Here is a 22,568-nt window from a genome sequence, read left to right on the forward strand (position 1 = left end):
GGAGCCAGGATTTGAACGCAGGACGACTGGCCTCATTCCACATTTTTAACATTTACACTACATACTAAAGAGAATACTTCATTCACTGGGCATCCTATTTATCTATTGCTGTGAAACAAACTACGGCAAAATTTAGCTGCTTAAAACAACCATCATTTTCTGTCATATCTCATGATTTCATGGGTCAGAAATCCAAGTGGGGCTCAGCTGGGGAATTCTCTCAATTTGTGGTTTTCAGCTGACAAAGGAGCTGATCTGAGGAGTCCAAGGTGGCTTTACTCATAGGTCTGGCACTTACAGGGGTGGTGGGAAAACTGAGCTCAGCTGGAGCAGTTGGCTTGGAGGCCCTACACGTGACCATCAGAGCTGGCAGGCTGAGGGTAGTCAAACTACTTAAGTGAAAACTCAGAGAGTGTTCTAAAAGAACCTAGTGGAAACTTCAAGGATTTTTATAACCTAATCTTAGAAATCCCCTCTGCTATATTCTCTTGGTCAAACAACTTGAAAAGGCCAGCCCAATTCAAGAGGAGGAGATTTAGACTCTACTTCTCAATGGAAGAGTAGCTAAGAATTTGAAACCATTCTTCATCTACTTTTATTTTCGTCTACAGATACTGACTTGCCTAAAGTCAAGAACCAGTTCCTTGGGCTCCCCTGGTGGCGCAGTGGTTGAGAGTCCGCCTGCCGATGCAGGGGACACGGGTTTGTGCCCCGGTCCGGGAAGATCCCACACGCCGCGGAGCGGCAGGGCCCGCGAGCCATGGCCGTTGAGCCCGCGCATCCGGAGCTCCGCAACGGGAGAGGCCACAACAATGAGAGGCCCGCGTACCGCAAAAACAAAAAAAAATTTTAAAAAAGAACTAGTTCCTTGAACTTTAGAGCTCGTAATTATCTTCATGCATTTCCGAATAAAACTGTTTTTAATGACCGATAAATATGAATTACCTCAATGATGAGTTAGGGGACCTAGTTTATAGTGCTCATTTAATAATTAAGTAATTATGAGCAAATCACTTAAACACTCCAAGTCTCAATTTTTTTCACCTATAAAAGAAGAATGTTGGGCTATTTTAATTGAGTCTTTTCTCTGGAAATCCTGAGACTGTTGCCTGGAAGGATGCCGTTGCTGAAGTCCTGGAGCAGTGTGTGCGGTGGGCACTGCTCTCCTTCCTGCCCATCTGGAGCAGCAAGGGGACTGTGTGTTGCCTGGGCCACGAGAGCATCTGTCGAGTAGTTGCCTGGGTTTAAATGGTCACTAGGTCTGTTTCAGCTTTAAAATTATCATCTGTTATCTGGTACTTTTGATCATATCAAGCTGCATTCATTTAGGGATTACTCCAAAAAATCAGTGGGTTAACACAATAAAAGTATATTTCTTACTCGCAGGAAGTCCAATCAGCAGGGCCTGGGGGCAGGGGCTAATTTGCTCCATGAAATCATTCAGGAACATAGGCTCTTTACATACTATACTCCCACCATCTGTTAGGAACTCACAGACCTCCACTGAGTTCTCCAAAGCCATTTGGCTGACAGAAGGAAAGAGAGAAAACAGGGAAAATCACACAATAGCCCCTTCTGCACTAGCCTGAAAATGGCGTATAACCCTTCTGCATTCCACTGGCTAGAGCTCCATTGTATCCACTACACTTAAGAACTGGAAATAAGATCTATCTGTGAGGTCAGAAGAAAAAGGAAATCGATTATGGTGAATACACAGCTGTCTGACACAGCTGTCTAATCTTTGAAGCAGGGATGCACCATGGTGTTGTGCAAATCTAGATGAATTCATCCAGCTGTATGTTAGTATGAAAAGAGATTGATTTTTTTCAAGTTTCCTGCCTAAGGGATACCTAATATCAAGTGCTAAATAACAACCTGAACAAATGAAACTCTACTTGTTTGATAAGCGCTATGAAAAAAACTTTTTTGTGTGAATGCAGAGGTTTGAATTACAACTAGAAATGTTCATAAGATGTACTATGGATGATGAAAATGCTTCAGAACATGCTACAGTTCCTGTTAATGGCAAATTTATGCCAGTAAAATTATCAACCCTTTTTCTATGACCCAGCGCATAAGAGAATTCCTGTTGGGAAGCTCCTATAGCGTCTGCCCACACTATACTTTGCTTTCATAGGCAGCACTCTTAAGCTGCCACTTCTTTAGGTAGCACATTTACACACTGTTTCATCAGAAATGCAACATTGTGTGCTCACAGTTTTCAAAGAAGAACCTCAAAGATTGCTCTGTAATCAGAAGCCATTCAAATTAAACAAATCTATATTTGCTTATAAAATGACCCACTCTCTTTTCATCTTGTTTTTTAGTGAAGTTTATTATTTTCATGTCCAAGGTTAAATGTCCACTCAGGTCTAAACAGTTTGCTCCAGATGTTCATTTCAGATCTGGACCTCAGTGAGGTCATGATGTCACTCTTGGGATCACATATTGGTAAACTGAAGTTACTTTTTAAAAGTATTCAATGCTAGGGCTTCCCTGGTGGCGCAGTGGTGAAGAATCTGCCTGCCAATGCAGGGGACACAGGTTCGAGCCCTGGTCCGGGAATATTCAACATGCCACAGAGAAACAAAGCCCGTGCGCCACAACTGCTGAGCCCGTGCTCTAGAGCCTGTGAGCCACAACTACTACTGAGGCCCACGTGCCTAGAGCCCGTGCCCCGCAACAAGAGAAGCCACCGCAATGAGAAGCCTGCGCACCACAATGAAGAGTAGCCCCCGCTCACCGCAGTTAGAGAAAGCCCGCGCACAGCAATGAAGACCCAATGCAGCCAAAAATAAATAATATAATAATTTTTTAAAAGTATCTAATGCCTAGCTCAAAAGCAAAAAATATGAGATGATATAACAAGTAGCAAGTTAAAAAAAAAAAAAAACAAGTAGCAAGGACTTTGAGTCTTTAAGTAGTTGGCTGTCTTCTTATTTACTTTCAGAGCAAGAGATTGACGTAGAAACAAAGAGAAACTATATTACATACTGGAATATACCTGATACCCCACCACCCAACATTTTGTCTTATCATTGCTATATTTTATTTATTGATAAGAAACAGAATCAGAGAGCAGCATTTTCTGAAGTGCAAGAATGACTGCACTTGATTGTACTCTTGAATGATTTTGTTTCATGCAGCATTATATAAAATTTAGTCACATAGAGATAAAGATTTTCCCTTTTCAATTCTCTTTCACTTAATTATACCAAACAGAAAGCTTCAAGTTCTTGCTAGTGTGTCTTAAACATACCTCTAAATCTAAATGATCTCTTTTAATAAGTAAGGATCAGGTCTCGGGTCCAGGGCCTTTGGTAGGTAATAATATTTTGCTATAATTTTTTTAATGCAGTTATTTTTGTAATTACCCTCTACTTACTCTAAGTCACATCAATTTCCATTTATATCAGTTATAAAAAGTCAATTTAAACAAAATGTTAAATAATTAATATTAAAAGTGGACATGAATATGGCAAGTACTATGAAGGTGGTACAAGAATAAATGAACTTTGGGAAACAGTGTATGGGGAAATTATGCAACATATATTCAACCATATCTATGGCTGTCATTGCCATAAATAACATGCAAAAAGAGGCAATACCATCAGAGATCACTTTTTTTGTACTAGAGCTATTATATTTATACTTTGTATTGTTCTTCACAGGGGACATTCCATGCTAAGGAATAGTTATTTACACATGTAAAACCAGACTGAATTACCTATAAGTTCAGCGGCTATTACTGATCATCATATTAAAAGTGGCTCAGATAGGGTAGAGTTTCTTTCTTTCTCCTCTAACAGTCATATTGCAAGTAGTCCAGGAGGTTCCCATGTTTCTTTTTGTTCCTCTTGAATCCCTGGGGCAGCTACAGGTGCAAAGATGCCTCACCACCCTGTCTACATCTCAGGTAGCAGGATGAAGGAAGAGACCAAAAGAGGGAAAGCTCCTTTTCTTTAAGTTCTATATCGTTGTAGAGACTAACTCATAATGGTCACATTTAAATATAAAGGAAGCTAGTTGGTTGGCCATATGGTTCACTGAAAATTCCATTCAGATAGAAGAAGAAGAAGATGTTGATGGACAAATAGCAGTCCGTTTAAAGATCCAAGGGCTTTCTCAGGACAGAAAAGACGAAATTACATTTAGTACTATTTTATCAATGCAGCATTCTATAGTATTTTACTGTTCCATTTCATACCAAATTACATAGAAACTCCTTGGCCTAAAGTTCAAGACACTTCACAGTTGTCTACAATATAAAAATATGGCATTAAGCTGCAAAAACCGTTTGAAATGGCAGTAAGTTAGAACTGCTTCTTTTTAAAAAAACTATACAATGTGACTGACTTTATCTGGGTGAATCTGATAGTTAAGCAAGATGGGAATTTGAGCATTTAAGAGTATGTATATAGGATTTATCTCTTAAAGATAGCAACTGACACTAAAGCCTGGAAAGGTATTTTTATATTTTTAGCACTGCTAAACGACCAGCAGGTCACAGAAGGTAAACTTAAGACTCCCACAGAAGAGGCTGACACTGACAAATGAAAATGAGGTTAAACAGAATCTTTATAAAAATCCCTCTGGTAAAACGTCAGAAAAACAGAAGTTAAAGCCAGATGCTTCTGTTACCCAGCTCATCCAATTTAAGTCTACACGAGACTCTAAAAAGCTCGATTCTGAGACCTCATGGCAATTGCTCAAGGTTTGGGGAGCAGCAGGAGGCTTGGTTAGCATTTTCCAACTCTGGAGAATTTTGTATGAGGCCCCACAATCATATAACTTAATTTACGGGAAATCCCTAAAATCTGTCCTAGAGATAAGAATTAAATAATATTCATTATCATGATACCACCATTGGGAAAATAACTTCCAAACTCTCAATATCCTGGAAATAATTGTGACATGTGATAAGCAGAAAGGTTAGCCAAGTTCTCCAAAGAGTAGCATAGCTTTCATTCCAATACAAAAATGAACATAGAATGGAAACAATGTTTAATAAAATAGTTACATTATTTCTCATTGCTCAAACGGTATCTGAATATAAGAATGCACTTAAAATTGGTATAGTCACTATGGAAAACAGTAAGGAGGTGCCTCAAAAAATTAAAAATAGAACTACAATATGACCCAGCAATTTCATTTCTGGGTATTTTTCAAAAAAAAAAAAAGGAAACCCAAGAACACTGATTCAAAAATATATATGCACCCCTATGTTCATTGAGCATTATTTACAATAGCCAAGATATGGAAGCAACCCAAGTTCCCATCAATAAACCAATAGATAAAGAAGATGGGGCTTCCCTGGTGGCGCAGTGATTGAGAATCCGCCTGCCGATGTAGGGGACACGGGTTCGTGCCCCGGTCCGGGAAGATCCCACATGCCGCGGAGCGGCTGGGCCCGTGAGCCATGGCCGCTGAGCCTGCGCGTCCGGAGCCTGTGCTTCACAACGGGAGAGGCCACAACAGTGACAGGCCCGCATATCACACACACAAAAAAAAAAAAAAAAAAAAAGAAGATGTAGTGCATATATTTCAATGGAATATTACTCAGCCAGAAAAAAAAGGAGTAATATCTTGCCATTTGTAACAACATGGATGGATCTAGAGGGTATTATGCTAAATGAAATAAGTCAAATAAAGAAAGACAAATAAGATTTCACTTATGTGTAGAATCTAAAAAAACAAAACAAATGAACAAACATAACAAAACAAACAGACTCACAGATACAGAGAACAAACTGTTGGTTGCTATAGGGAAGAGGGATGGAGAGATGAGTAAAATAGGTGAGGGAGATTAAGAAGTACAGACTTCAAGTTACAAAATAAATAAGTGACAGGCATGTAATGTACAATACAGGGAATATAGTCAATAATATTGTAATAACTTTGTGTGATGACAGACAGTAACCAGACTTATTGTGGTGATCGTTTTGTAATGTATAAAAATTTCAAATCACTATGTTGTACACCTGAAACTAAAAGAATATTGTAAGTCAACTATACTTAAAAAAAGAAAACTAAGTACCAGGGGTGTAATGTACAACTTGTTGACTATAGCTAACACTGCCGTCTGATACATAGGAAAGCTGCTAAGAGAGTAAATTCTAAGAGATCTCATCACAAGGAGAATTTATTTTTCTTTTTCTTGTTTTCTTTCCTTCCTTTTCATTATATCTATATGAGAAGATGGAGGTTAGCTGAACCTAGGTGGTTATCATTTCACAATATATGTAAATCAAACCATCATGTTGTAGACCTTAAACTTATACTGTGATATGTATCAATTATTTCTCAGTAAAACTGGGGAAAAAAAGAATTCACTTATATATCAGGACAGAACATGTTCTCATTCAAATGTATGTGACTTAACACTATTTATCTTTCAAATGTAAAGAATTGTCTATCCAAACTGAAAAGTAATGCTGAAAAGAAGATGTGGTACATATACACATGGAATATTCCATATACAATGGAATATTACTCAGTCATAAAAAAGAGCAAAATAATGCCATTTGCAGCAACATAGATGGACCTAGAGATTATCATACTAAGTGAAGTAAGTCAGACAAAGACAAATACCATATGCTATCACTTATATGTGGAATCTAAAATATGATACAAATGAACTTATTCACAAAACAGAAGCAGACTCACAGATTTCAAAAACAAACTTCTGGTTACCAAAAGGGAAATGTGGTGGGGAGGGATCAATTAGGAGCTTGGGATTAACATACACACCCTACTATATATAAAATAGACAACCAACAAGGACCTGCTGTATGGCACAGGGAACTCTACTCAATATTCTGTAATAACCTAAATTGCAAAAGAATCTGAAAAAGAATGAATATATGTATAACTGAATCACTTTGAGGTACACCTGTAACTAACAAAACATTGTAAGTCAACTATACTCCAATAAAATTTTTAAAAAATAATAGTTTAACTGGTATTAGGTATAGCTCTAAACATAATTGCAGAGCAAGCAGAGCCTCTGTCTTCACTTCCAGCCTAGCCGTTCTGCAATTTCCTCTTCTTGCTGGTCTCTTCTACTAATCTTTCAAGTTCCTGGTCTTCTTACATTCTTGTCTACTGTACCCCTGTCCCAGCCTCTGACCTGCTCCATTCTAGTTTTGCTCTGAGAAAGATCTTCTAAATAATGGCAATAGTACATTACATTTTATATTCAACTTTGGAGAGAAAAGACCAGCTATGGACAGGGCGTCCAGATATTTGTTTATGCTTCCATCCCTACCCTCTCCCATCAACAGTACCCTGGTTTCCCATGGAAGAATTCACTCCCCACTCATTCCTGGTCATGCAGTTTGGGTTGGATAACCCCATCCTCAGCTCTCGGGGTGAGCCATGAGATCAACACTTGTCATCTGGAATCCAGTGTCTACAGAAGCCAGGTTTTTAGTGAAAATAAAGAGTATAACGACTGTGGGGTTGGTTGATGCTTCTTTAAAATCTTGAAAAAGGAAAATGATGAGCTAGAGCTTTAAATTCCCAGCTCAATGTCAAAGGAATGAACCAGAAAGCTTCCTTAGGTCCTTATAGCTAAATGGTTGGTATTTCTGAAAACAAACCCAAAGTCCAGTCCTGCAGGCAGCTAAATGATAATGTGCATGGAATTCACAACCATAGATTCTCTTACGTTAAAGTTGAAGCATTAATTGGAAAAGAGTGAGAACCATGAAAATGGGAATGGGAGCAACTAGCTAGATTCTAGAGAAGCTGGGGACCATGAACCTCCAAATTCTGCTTTGCCACATTTGCCAGTGGAAGCAGCCCATTCTTGCTGTCTAAGAAGGTTCGACTCTCCTTGCCTAAAGAACCAGTAATGATCTTTCCAAGAGAGAAAATTTTAATCTTCTTCTTCTTGCTACTACCGACCTATAATTATATTAAAACCCAGGATATCAGGCACAAAGTATGACCTGGGAGAATGTGGCATACACAATATTGCAAGACTTTGCCAATATACATTAACTAAAAGCTGGGGAATATTTATCATAATGCATTCTAAGGGGCTGAAATCTGGTAGAAGGAATGCAATATTGGATGAAGCCAAATCTACTGATGCAGGAGAATTAAGCAGATATTTTGAATTTAATGCATTAACTAAAGTAACTTGGATTGGCTGGTTTGATTGCTTGGCTAAAATTTGGAATCAAATATGGTTTATGCTAACTGGGGTTGAAAAATCAGAACTAACCTAGTGTTAGGGTATCAAATAGTTAAGGAAATTGGACGTTTTGGTGACTTTATAATCATCTGTCTTCCAATTATGTCCCTAGGGAAGCTCTGGAGGATGCCTCTTTTATAACGGCTTTGAGAAGCACACTAGAGGCCGGGAGCAGCGGCATCCTGAAGGCCTCTGCAACAGCTGTCCTCTGGGGGCCAGGACTAACAGAGTGGCAAATGCTGCTATTAAAACAGATTCGCTGCATTCAGTGTGGTATACAAGTGTTGAACAGGTGATTGTGTTTTTTCTCCATACTTGAGAGAAAACATCAAGAATAGCTTGCTTTCAGCTCTCCATCACTGTTATATTTAGTTTGCAGGGACTCTGATACCCTATCTATCCCATAGCATATAATGCTGATCTAATGCAATATTATCACATTGATTGGACCCTTCTGGTAAACAGGAAGTAGAAACCTTTGTATGTCACATGAGGATCAGAGGGTAGGAAATATCCCCCAGGAAAATTCAGGGGTCTGACACCTCAGTGAAATTTATAGGAGTCCAACGGTCTGAGGCATGTTGAAGTAGCCCTCCATGGTTAAAAGTCCTCTTCAGCTACTAAGAAAGGGGCTTATTGGCTTCTCCGTAATTTGGAGGCATCATATACTTTATTCGAGTGTACTGCTCCAAATCATCTACTGAGAAACCAGAAAGGCTGCAAGTTTTAAGTGGGCCCAAAGCAAAAGACAGCTCACCAATAGCTCCAGGCTGCTGTGCAAGTTGTTCTGCCACTTGGGTCATACAACCCACCAGATCCAGATATGTTTGAAATGTCTGCAGCAGATAGGAGTGCAGTATGGAGTCTTTGGCCAGACCTTATAGGTAAAATACATCACAGACCTTTCAGATTTTAGGGCAAAGGTAAGTTATCATCTGCTGATAACCATTGTCCTTTTGAAAAACATCTTATGACTTACCAGTGAGGGTAAACGGAGAGTGAATGCCTGATCAGTGGCCCTCAAGTTGCCATATTTTCTAATCTGCCCATGATGAAGGGGGAGTTGTCTGACCCCAAGCCAGAAAGTTGAATGTTCACAGCAACAACCTTCATCAGGAAAAGTAGTATAAATGATATGAGAATTAGGTAGGTCCCAAGACACAACAGCAAATGGCTCAGATTCCCCTAAGTCCTACTGGAGCTACATCTTCTTTTTTCTCTCATCCTGCACCAATAGCTCATGGGAAATTCACAATGACCAGTTAAATGATGAAGAAAATATTCAGACGATTTTGCACAATATTCTGGCAACACCCATCTGAAGAGTTGCAGCACTGCAGCCCCATTCCATGGGTAGGTAGCCCTGAAGGACAATGGTGAAAGGAAGTTCTCCCTGTTGGCAGAAGTTAGAACAGTACTTTTGATTTCTCATTTTGCCTGGAAAAAGAAATGTTCCAATGTGTGTATCTACATTGATTTATAGGCAATGATAATGGTTTAGCTAGCTGTCAAAAATTTGGAAGAAACATAATTAGAAAATTGATGACAAGAAGGTCTGGGGAGGAGATAGTGACCTCTTTGAACGAGCACAGAGTGTAAGGATATTTATATCACATGTAAACACACGCAAATGAGTAACTTCAGCTGAAAAGGAACTTAATGATCAAATGGAGCAGATAATCCATTATGTAGATGTCAGTCAGCCTCTTTTGAAAGCCACTCTATCCTTGGCAATGTGTTCATGCATAAAGAGATCATGACAGCAGGAATAGAGGTTATGCTTTCACTCAGTATCATGGTATTCTAATCACCAAAGCCAATATGTCTATACTACTTCTGAGTTTCCAGACTGCCAACAGCAGAAACCAAGATTGATTCCCTGAAATAGCATAATTCCCTGGGGAATAAGTGCCACCACTCCCTTGTGAAAAAGGAAGCATTTTGTTCTCACTGGACTAGACACCTATTCTGGATATGCATTTGCCTTCCCTACATGCAATGTTTTGATCAAAACACTATCCAAAGATTTACAGGGACTTCCCTGGTGGTCCAATGGTAAAGAATCCGCCTTCCAATGCAGGAGACATGGGTTCAATCCCTGGTCTGGGAACTAGGATCCCACATGCCGTGGGAACGCCAAGCATCACAACTACTGAGCTCGCGCGCCTCAACTACAGAGCCCTCATGTCACAAACTACAGAGCCCATGCACCCTGAAGCCCATGCGCCACAACTAGAGAGAAGCCTGTGTGCCACCACGAAGAGCCCACGTACTGCACCAAAAAGACCCCACGTGCCTCAACGAAGATTCCCCCGGGCCGCAACTAAGACCTGACACAGCCAAGAAAAATAAAGAAAATAAACAAATAAAATAACAAAGATTTACAGAAAACTTATTCATCACTGTGGTATTCCGCACAGCATTGCTCCTGACCAAGGAACTCATAGTAGAGCAAACAATTTCATCAACGGCTTACACTAATGGAATCCACTGAGTTGGCCTCATACTACAATGCAATGGCCTTTTGAAGACTCAGTTAGTTACAGTGCCACCTAGGTGACAAAACATTGTGCACATGGCTAACATCCACCAGCATGAGGTAATGCTCTAAACAGCAATCAATATATGGTGACGATTTTCTTATAGCAAGGATTCCTGGGTCCAGGAATCACTATGTGGAAATGACAGTGGTTCCTCTATTACCCTTAATGATCCTCAGAAAAAGTTTTGCTTTTCATCACCACAACTTTGTAGTCGGATAGTTTAGTGCTCTTAGTTCACAAAATATGAGTGCTTCCACAAGGGGACACAACAACTGTTCCATTAAATTGGAAGTTAAGAGTGCCATCTGACCATGTTAGACTACTTATACAGCTGAACAAACAGGCAACAAAGGTTACAGCTCCATCTGGAGTTATTAATCCTACCTGTCGAGGACAATTTGGGAGTTTTGTTTGTTTGTTTGCTTGTTTTTTATACAATGCAACAGCTAAGGATGCAGGAGATCTTTAGGGTATGGGTCAGTTTCAATCATTCGGAAAGCATATACTAATACAGTTAGAAATGTAAAAGAATTAAAGAGGGTATTCCTTGAGAAAACTTAAGGAGAAAGGAAGCAGGAATAGGCAAGGAAAGCCTTCAGACCATAATTCAGATCTGATATCTGTGAGTAGAGACTGGTAAATCAAGCCTCTGACTGTGAGACAGCTTGAAAAAGTCCTGGTTAGTCCCATAAGGACCTTGAGCCAAAGGTTTCCCACAGAGAAGTCCCTTATTAAGCCAAATAGTCAGGCCCTAGTACCCCCACGATGCTCCGTTATTGGCTGGGAGTTCCCTGAAAGAGCATGATCTCAGTCTGAAAGCGGTAGCAGATCCTGAAGGTGCTACCACTGTCAGCTCGCTGCACTCCTTCTGGCAGGTTGTCTCTTGAAGAAGATCAGAGTGGTGCACCCCGTGACTGAAACAGTCCACCGATTATACTGTGCACACTCATTTCTTCGTGCACATTCAAGAGGAGATCTTGTGTGGTTCTGGTGAGCCTCTCCCCTTGAGAGGAAATTTATTAGAGGGATGAACTGTAGCCCCTATCACTGAAGTTGGCCTTGGGTCTGCAGCTGGTACTCAATATCTTCTGTCCCCACTGTGTATTCTAAATTCTTTTCACTCTTAGCCATCACCTGGACAGTTCTCTTATTTACCTGGTAATATGACCTATACCTCCTTCCTAAGACTTCTGGGCCCCTATTCGCATATGCTTTTCAGGCATAGATTGCTTCATTTGCCCATTTGAAATCCAAGTGGTAGGAGACATCCAAGTGGAACACCTAAATTACACAATTATTCCTACCTGCCCCCAGTGTGTAACTGCAGTCCTCCTTCCTCCTTCTGATCAGGGTCAATGATCTGTGCTAAGATGTTAGCAACTCTTCTCTACTTGTCCATACACACAAGGAAACCAAAGTGTTCAAGTGGTAGCCATGGTTATAGCTCAATGAGACCTTTGTTTTGTCTCATAGAAACAGTGGGCATCCTCTGGGGACCAGGACTTCTGACCTGTAGAGCCCAGAGTTGGGATGGGAGGCAGAAAGTCTCCCAGCAGGTCAGTGTGTTAGTAAGTGCAGCCAATACTGCCTCTATCTCTTGGTTTCTAGACCTATGTGTCCATATTATTCAACTCCTATGCCAACAGGAGACAACTGGACCCCCCAAAACTTTACAGTGTGTCAAGTTCCGTAATCTTCATAGGACTTACCTCCTACGCTCTGGAGGGTATGTGTCTTATTAATGCTTCTGGCAAACTAGCCCCTTCTTGATCATTCTGTCCAACCAGCATGATGTCATCAATGTAACAGATCAATGTGCTATTTTATAGGATGTCAGGATGGTCCACATTTCTGCCTGGGAGGAGTTGGAGTCTCTCACACAGCCTCCACTGACACCACAGGAGGGGTAACCTCAACAGCAATGAGCAGTGGTGAAACTCATTACTGTCCACTAGGCCTCCTCTAACACTAGCCCAGGAAGAGATGCCTCTTTACTGCTGGGTGGTATGGAACCTATTTTCCCCACGAGGTCTTCACTGACACCTTGGGGTGGGAGGTCTCATTACTCCCAGTGGGAATAAAGGTCCCGGCTCCCTGCTTGGCCTTCTCTAACACTATCCCAGCAAGGGCATTTGCCGCCAGCCGCGGCGGGTCCTCAAAGTGTAGCAACAATCGACGAGAGGGGGTAGGGAACTGAATGCACCAAGGTATGGGAGCAGAAGGGCACAAGCAACTGATGGTTGCAAGGCAAGTTTAATAACAAAGCATAGCCATATATACACCCCTAAAGCAGGGAATTTGCTTAGTCACCATCTTATCGGCATCAGCTGGTTAATTGGCTTCTCGGCTTAGTCACGCCTTATCGGCATCAGCTGGTTGATTGGCTTCTCGGCTTCTCCCTCAAAGGCACCAATTTCTCCTCCAGGGTTGCTTTTCCTAGCTTTAGGGAACAACCAGGGACTCCCACTAACTGAGCAGGTCCCTGGAGCGATTGGGCCAAAGGCCATCTCCTTTTTTACGTTCATACCATAAAGTCCAGGATGCATACCAAGGAGAGTACAATCGGGCCCTGAGGCTTATGAGGGTCTTAATGGCGCCTTCCTCAGAGGGCAATGCTCGCCACAGGCATTGGAATGCCTCCTTACAGCCTGGCAATGGTAGAATTCTAGGCCTCTGCTGTTGTGAGAGTGGGGGAGGATGAAACCATAACATTTTTTCTGTGGTGTTTAGTCAGAGTAGAACAGTTATTGTCTAAAACTTTTCTGTCTTGCTAGCATACCCCTTTCCTGGTCCTTTAACTAGATGGAACAGGCTTTTGTTGGAGCTATTATTGTCTGTGCCTGTTGCCATTTACAGGTTGTGGATTCTTTAAGTTTGGGATACCTGGGGCAAATATAAAACCCAGAGAATTCACCACCATGTTATTCCTTGAGTACCAAGGTCCCTGGACAGTTGGCCTTCTCTCGACTTTTCGGAGTCTTCCTATGTTTATTTTACATATAAAGGTCAGGAATTTTTAGTTATTAGCAGGAGGAATAGAAAGAAAGCACATCTGCTCCATCTTCCTGGAAGAGGAAGTGCCAATTTTGTCTTTTAAATTTTAGGTCTGATCGTAACACTCAATGCATTAAACTCTCCAATAACCTCCCTTAATATCTAGAGTAAAACCCAAAGTCCTGATAATGGCCAACTAGGTCCTATACGAATTAGCTACCTGTTTGCCTAATATTTTCCTCCTTACTCAGTCTCCAGTACCTAGAAGAGGACTGGCCCCAAATACGTAATCAATAAATACTTTTTAATTAATGAATTGAGTAAGGTATCTCTTTTTAATACTGAAAACAATTAACTGAGCACCCACATGCCCAGAGGGACAAGTCCCTTGTGTCTCTCTTTAGGCCTGCATTCCTTGAATTATGCAAGAATCCAAGAGGCTTGCTCATTCCAAAGGGGCTGTAGTAGAAAGAATTATAAAAATGTCCCCCCCCCCCCCGAGATTTCTTGCCCTAATACCAGGGACTGTATGATAAAATATCAGGCCCATGAATACATCATGCTGCATGGCAAGAGACTTTGCCAATGTAATTAAGGTTACTAATTAGTTGACCTTAGGTTGTTAATTAGTTAATTGACCTTAAGATAGAGAACGTGTTCTGGATTATCCAGCTGAGCCTAATGTAATTACATCAGCCCTTTAAAAGCAGAGGAGGAAGGCAAACAGATGGGAAGCATGAGAAAGACTTGACATGCCATTACTGGTATGAAGATAGAGGGGGGGCCACATGAGAAAAAGGGTGAATTAAGGAGTTGAAAGAGGCCCCCTGGTCAATAGCTAGCAAAGAAACATGAACTCAGTCCTACAGCTGCAAGGCACTGAATTCTGCCAGCAACTCTAATGAGGTTGGAAGCCGATTCTTCCCCAGAACCTCCAGATGAGAGCCCAGCCTGGTCAACACCTAGATTTCTGTCTCTGAGACCCTGAGCAGAGAATCCAGCCATGCTGCACTCAGACTTCTGACCTATAGAACAGTGAGCTAATAAATGGATATGGCTTAAGCCTCTATATTTGTGGTGATTTGTTAAACAGAAATAGAAAAACATATAGGGGCCGTTCCCGTGTCCAAGGGCCAAACAGAGAAAGTGCTAGAGGAGCTAATTAGCTCCTTATTTCCTCTACACATATTAGTTTTCTGCTGCCATTGCTTCTGTTAATATGTATACACTATTGCTATTGAAAACAACTCATCCTGCATGGTTAACACATCTTTGCCCACCAGTGTGGTGAAGCATATATTGTCCAGCTCTCAGAACAGTGTTATTATTCCTAAAGGAAGCCTGGGTTCACAAGCTTACCACTAAAGAATTACAACCAAAGACTGTACTTACTCACTGGCTCAGTCGTTGTTTTTCAAAGAATGCTGCTACACCACGGTGGCTTGGTCCAGGAGTCCTTCTAGCTGCAGCCATGACTGTGCAGGAATCAGCCTTCCTCAACAACAGCCTAGGCCAGCGGTAAGAAAATATTGGTCACACAAGATACAGAATGGTTTTCATTTGCCATCACACTTAAATATCGTTTAATATGAATGGCAAGTATTGAATTCTGTTCCCCTCACCCTCCCCGAATCCATATGTTGGAGTCCTAATGACTGGTACCTCAGAATGTGACCTTCTTTGGAGATACGGTCTTTCTAGAAGTAAGTTAAGGTCATTAGGTTGGGCCCCAATGCAATATGACTGGTGTCCCTTATTATAATAGGGCCAGGGCGGGGACGCGTGCATTACCTACCGGCTGTTAGTTTGAGGCCTGTCTCTCGAGACTGTTATCGCGAGACTGTTAGCGCGTGATCTTCAGCGTGAGACCGTGAGACCGCGAGACCCGCGAGACCCGCGAGACCTCGAGACCGCGAGACCGCGAGACCGTGAGACCGCGAGAACGCGAGCCCGCGAGCCCGCGAGACCGCGAGAACGCGAGCCCGCGAGCCCGCGAGCCCGCGAGACCTGCAGAAGATCAGCGAACAGGTAACTCACAGTGGGCCTCGGGGCAGAGGGTGTGGTAAGAGGCAGGTGGCTGCCTAATCCACGGGGTTCTTTAGGCTCTCAGTGTTCGGGCCGGCGGGTGAGCTGGAGGGTCCGGGGACAGGCTGAGGTCTGTGTCCCACAGGGCTCCAGAGCCCTCGCCACGGCCGCCCAGTGGCCGGGCCCAGGCCTTGGAGCAGCAGCATACTAATTCTTTACTGAGCTCTCTGAGGTTGCAAGGAAAAGACAAGCCAAGTTAGATGATATTAGGTTATTGTAAAGATACCCTAGAGGGCTTCCCTGGTGGCGCAGTGGTTGAGAGTACGCCTGCCGATGCAGGGGACATGGGTTCATGTCCCGGTCCGGGAAGATCCCAGATCCCACATCCCACATGCCACGGAGCATCTGGGCCCGTGAGCCATGGCCGCTGGGCCTGTGCATCCGGACCCTGTGCTCTGCAACGGGAGAGGCCGCAGCAGTGAGAGGCCCGCGTACCACACACAAAAAAAGATACCCTAGAAAATAACGAAGCATGGAAACCCATCACAGCAGCTATATTTATTCACAAGTGCATCATGACATTGAGGTCCATGAAGAACCAGAACAAAGGCCCATTTTCACCCAGGGTATTTCAGACCGAGGCCTAGAATCCCACCTCCTCTTGGGGCAGCCACCCATTAGTGATACTATCTAATATGGTATATCCCAATTGGGCTGAATTTTGCACTGAGCTATCTCAGTAGCAGATGACGTAGTGTTATGTCCATACCATATAAATTTACATTATGCAGGGCATCTAACCATGGCTGGATTCCTGGGTGCTGTATGTATTTCATTTTATGCACCTGGAATAAACAATGGTGTCTTAGACGCTCATTTCCTTACAAAGCGTCTGAAAGCTGTACTTGCCTATTATTCCTCTCTGGTATCACTGCTTCTTGAGGTAGGTGCTATCTAAATAACAAAACGTTGGTTCTCAAACATGAGTTTGTAATATTAACCTGTGATGTTTATTTAAACTGTAGATGTCAATCCACAGTGCCTAGATGTTTTGACTGGATAGATCTAGAGGGAGACCAGTAAGTCCATTTTTTAAAAACACCTTCAGTGTTTCTGATGAGGATAGTAGAGGATCACACTTTGAGGAATTCCACATAGAGAAAACCCAGGAATTGATGTTTTCTCAGTGTGCTTTGCTTTGTCCAGAGTCACTTGAAGTTATTCAGAGTTTAATCTGGTCATATAATCTTGCACTAAGTTTCTTTAAAGTGTAACATTTCAGAATAGGGCCAAGATACCCATAGAATGAGAAGAGAGCTCCTAAGAGGGGAAAAAAAAAAGGGTTTTAGATGTTACCTATCACATCAAAATTAGAAAAAAATCTATATCAGAAATGATTCTGTGCAAAGTGGCCATAATTCACAATCATCAGCACCTTTACACTGTTAGATGCCATTAGAATGGGGACCATTAGAAGACTCCACCCAGCTGGACTTGGAAACTTGATGAGATTGTAGCCCAGTGACAGACGGTAGCAGGGAAAATAATGCAAAACACAACTAAATGATAGCTGGAAATGAGGGTGCATATTGAGAAGTAGCACACCATAATCTTTAATGAGAAATTAAGTTCATTTAACTAAGCTTGTCTAAGCCCTCAGTATTAGGTTGTATGAGATTTTAGGAAAAAAAACTTTACCAAACAAGAATAGACCATTTCTTTAATAGAGAACTTAAACATAATCATTTGTCTTCTTATATTGATTGTTAGATATTTCCATTACCAAGCTTTCTCTGAAATACTTTTTGATTACTTCTAGGTTTAATAGGTAAGTGTTTATAAAGCATCAGTGGGAGTGTGAAATTTTGCTGCTAGGTAGCAATGTAAAACTTATGAATCATTTGTTAGGAAGCAATAGAGGTGATCTCTCCTCTACATGTAACTGTCCTGAAAAGATTAAATGGGTAATACTTCTAAAATATTATGGAAGATTTAATTAAAACTACATGATTCAGCATATAGGATTTGGAGAAGCAGTGTCTGTCAGCAAGAATGGGAAGATGGGCTCCGGAAAACAGATCAGAAAGGCTAAGCATGGAAGAAGCTAGGATCGGTTAAGAGCTAAGACAGCACAGAGTACCCAAAAACAGAGTGGTTGAGAGCATAGGTCATATTTCTCCCTTGCTTTTTTTCCCCCCAAGTTTATAATCCTAACTAACTCTTCTCTATCTGTTAAGCAGAGATAATAACAATATCTGTTTCATAGGACTGCTGCAAATAGTCAATGAGTTAACACAAGTCAAGGACTTCGGACAGTACCTGACACAGAGTAAGTTTCAAGTAGCTCTTGGCTTTTATTATTAACAGGAGATCCATGCTACTCTAAGACAGAGGGTTTAAATAATAAAACCTTCCCCATAAGCAAGCCAAATCCCTTCTTTTTCAGTTTGAACTCATATTCTCTTATTCTGTCATTATGGCAATAGGGACTAGCCGGACACATTTCTCTGCATGATGACCCTTCACACTCTGAATGATTTCATGTAATCAGAAACATTTGTGGATGTAGAGCTCTTCAAGGAAAAGCTTATCCCAATCTAATTTCACAAAGAAGTGTCAGGAAGGAAGCAATCAATGAGGTTTCTCCAAATCAAAGCACTTTAGGGAAGCTCTTTTAATCCATCTTTAGCCTAGTAAAGCATGGACAGAGAATCACTGATGTGCAAAAGATGTGTAAGAAAGGTGTTCTTACAGCTATATTTTTTACTATATGTTGAGTTAAAATTAAACGTGGGGAAAGGTCTAATCTTTTAAATAAAAATAATTTAGGGTCTGTTTCCATATTAAGATATCAGAGTATTTGTTTTGAATCTTGGATTTTATAATACATGATTTTAGTTTTTTCTAATCTTGGTTTTAGTCTTCTATTTTAAGTAACAACTTGAAGGCAGAGGACAACACTTACACATATTTAGATTCTCACAAACCGAGGAAATCTTCTGCCTATTATAAGTGTTCATTAAACATTAGTCCTCTATGAGTCCATAGTAGTCAAATTAGAAATTTAGGAACTAACTTAATTATTTCTGAGCTGTTTATTGAAAATAATGGCAACTGGTGAACATCACACAGTAATATAAATGTCCCATAAATATGTTTCTTCAAACCATGCAGACAGATAGTAAATAAAATGTAAACCACAGCTTTTTAACATCTTTATTGGAGTATAATTGCTTTACATTGTTATGTTAGTTTCTGCTGTATAACAAAGTGAATCAGCTATACATATACGTATATCCCCATATCCCCTCCCTCTTGAGCCTAAAGTATGGAACGCTTCACGAATTTGTGTGTCATCCTTGCGCGGGGGCCATGCTAATCTTCTCTGTATCGTTCCAGTTTTAGTATATGTGCTGCCAAAGTGAGCACCACATTTTCTTTAATAAGCATTGAGAGTGCTCATGGGCCAGTTGGGGGATCCGTGGGTGAGGCATCCCAGGGCTTCACGGGTGGGGTTCTTGGTGGAGTCCGTGATGCATGTAGTAGGACCCGAGTCCCTTTACTGCCCTCTTCGAGTCCTCTCTCTTCGCCTCCCTCTTCCTTCTAGTCCTGCAGCTCCTGACTCAGTACTCTGTAGGGGACAAGAGAGAAATGTGCCTCTTTGACAACATCGCACACAGGGGGGAAGCCAAGTTCTGACTCATGCACTCACTTTCCCTCATGGGAGAAATCACAGGCCAGAAAGTTCCCACTTGGCACTAAGCTGAGCCACTTTTGGGGGGGGGGGGGGTGACACAGGTAAAGTTCCTCTTAACCTCTATAATGCATCCTGACTTGTATTGTTTGGCTCCAGTGGTGTGCTGAACTTCTCCACTGGAAACCTGGGGGGAAAAAAAGGCTCTCTCTGGGCTTCCCTGGTGGCGCAGTGGTTGGGAGTCCGCCTGCCGATGCAGGGGACATGGGTTTGTGCCCTGGTCCGGGAAGATCCCACATGCCGCGGGGTGGCTAGGCCTGTGAGCCATGGCCACTGAGCCTGCGCGTCTGGAGCCTGTGCTCCGCAATGGGAGAGGCCACAGCAGTGAGAGGCCCGCGTACTGCAAAAAAAAAAAAAAAAAAAAAAAAGGCTCTCTCATCCACAGGTGATTGGGTGATTGTCTAAGGCACTTCTCCCGGGACTCCCAAGCTGCAGCCAAGAGAGGCTGGAGCCAGTTGACAGGCCACTGCTGAATCCATAGACAAAGGCACTTTTGCCTGTGGATTGATGTCAAGTATTGTTGTTAGGATGGGGGATACAACAATGGACGTCTTATTAGCAATGACGCTGATGTCACCGTTGAACATATACTTAACTCATACAGATTCCTCCCTAATGGAGCAATGTGCTTTGTTTCCTGTGTTATATTGTCACATCACCTGTCTCCCTGGAATCAATACCAGCCTCAGGCCTTCCCAGACTTCTTTTCATTGTCATTGAGTTCTGAAGTTGTTTCATTAGACTACTCAAATCCCTGTTAGAAATAAATCAGAGCCTTTGACACTACAGACCCAGAGTTCTTCCTTTCAAGTAGTATCAGGATAAGTGTTACATATTAAACATTAATATGTGTAATTCTTCTGCTGTTTCCCACAACACAGAATTGAAAGATATATAACAAAAGAGAATCAGAATGTTTCAGGGTGATTTTTTTCCTAAGAAGTCTAGAATATTAAAAAAAAATTTTTTATCATTCATGTCTTCTCACCCATATGTACTTGGGAAATGGTAAAAGTGCTGCAAATTACAGGAGATCATGTGATGTGAATCTAAATATTAGAATCCAATGAGTACAAACTGTGAATTATAACTTTACAATACTCTTCCAGTAATTGCGTGAGATTAAATGTTTCCTTTGCATTTTGAATTCTTTTAATTGTAAGGTTAATCTGTTACTTCATGTTCTATAGAATTTTACTTTGCTTTTGCTCATGTTTGTTTTCATCTTCTATGTTTATAGTTTAAGCAGTTCCTTACTGAATTGTCATCTGCAGGTGAGGTTGGTGAATAACTGCTGATATCATTTAAACTGTGGAGAATATATAAGCGCCCCAAATATTCCTTACTTACTGAACTTTCCACTCGTTTAAAATTGAAACATTTCATGTCCATTAACCTCCTATTAAAATTCACATGTGATACTTGGAATAAATGATGTTTTAAGTCATTATCATTCACTAACATCTTGTAATCAACTTAGTAAATATACATAGTTCATTGAATCTTAAGTAGATAAGTTTTATAAATAATTACTCTTTTCATGGATTTATTATTTTTAGTGCTATTTATTTAAAAACTGTATTTTAATTTTTGACTAAATTAGAGCAGTTTAATATACAATTCCTGATAGGTTAATGAATACTTATTTCAGTGATAGACTTTTTTTTAATAAAATAAGAGATTGAGATGAGGAGTCAGAGATATTAGCTTAAACTTCAGTGGTACTTACAATATAAGTGTAATATGAACTTAAGAAGTTTATAGGTCCAAGAATCAAACGCTAAAACCTAAAATGGAAGTTTAATAAACTCTTTTCAACTGTTACAAATTACAGAACAACTCTATAGAAAGGAAACAACTCACACACACACACACGACCAATGTTAAAAATCTTCCAATAAATATTTAAAACTAAAGTGTACATTAAAATAATAATGTGATATCAGAGGTTTTTATCGCTCAATTTGTCATACTTTAAAAGTTGATAGGGCTTCCCTGGTGGCGCAGTGGTTGAGAGCCCGCCTGCCGATGCAGGGGACACAGGTTCGTGCCCCGGTCCGGAAAGATCCCACATGCCGCGGAGCAGCTGGGCCCGTGAGCCATGGCTGCTGAGCCTGTGCGTCCGGAGCCTGTGCTCTGCAGCGGGAGAGGCCGCAACAGTGAGAGGCCCGCGTAGCACACACACACACACAAAAAGTAGATAACAATGATTGTACCGAGAAGAAAACAGGTAATCCCTTACATTGATGGAGGCAATGTTAATTGATACAGCCTTCTTACCAATTGGATGAGACGTACACAAACTTTCTGGCAATTAAAAAATACATACCAAATATCTTGAAATACATGTTTATCAAGTCAGAAATACCTCTGCTAAAAAGTTGTTCTGAGAAAATAATTAATGTATCTGCAAAAATTTAGCTGTATAATTAAAGGCTGTAAGTGTCCAATAATCTGGGTGAAGGAAGTAACTGTTTCTTAAATTATTGGCTAACCTTTTAAAATGATGTTCTAGAAACATGTTTATTGAAGTAAAATTATTTAAAATTATTGCTTATGTGAAAACCTTTTGAAAAGAATATAAATATCAATGCAAGTAAATATATTCACCAAATTACATACCTATGTGGTGGGAATTTGTGTAATATCTATATTTTTTACGTTGGTTCATCTATATTTATAATTTTGTTCAGTGAATATGTACTTAAAGTTTTTTTAAGTAATCTAATAATTATTATATACAAATGGAATATGCCTTAAGTATATCATCCAAAAGAAGAAAATCTCCTTAAGCGGTGATCCTTTCTAATGAAGGAAAAGCAGAAAATGTATTAGAAACTCTTCGAGCCATATACTCAGCACAATGTCCTCATCTCCGACAAATATTTTTCTTCATCCCAGTGGTAGACCCCATAACTATTTTTAATGGCTAATGCTGGTGTTAACAAAGTGCGTACATTTGTGCAAACAAAGCCACTCAGGGTCTCTTCCCCTTCTGGAACTGGAATTCATACTGATCCCAGAGCCAAAGGTAGAGAAAATATGTTTACCA

At 40.9% G+C, this 22,568-nt stretch overlaps 1 non-coding gene and 1 pseudogene across 1 annotated transcript; one reads left to right on the top strand and one right to left on the bottom strand.

The window, feature by feature from the left end:
• Positions 1 to 1,979: 1,979 nt before the first annotated feature.
• The window catches only part of LOC131762390 (testis-specific Y-encoded protein 1 pseudogene), a 56,633-nt pseudogene continuing 36,044 nt past the window's right edge, over positions 1,980 to 22,568 (top strand).
• On the bottom strand, positions 19,085 to 19,191 carry LOC131763121 (U6 spliceosomal RNA). Its single transcript, XR_009337521.1, has one exon. It is a non-coding gene; the product is annotated as a U6 spliceosomal RNA (small nuclear RNA).

The sequence above is a fragment of the Kogia breviceps genome, chromosome 9 (assembly GCF_026419965.1).
Source record: "Kogia breviceps isolate mKogBre1 chromosome 9, mKogBre1 haplotype 1, whole genome shotgun sequence".
In the NCBI taxonomy this organism is placed as follows: Eukaryota; Metazoa; Chordata; class Mammalia; order Artiodactyla; family Physeteridae; genus Kogia; species Kogia breviceps.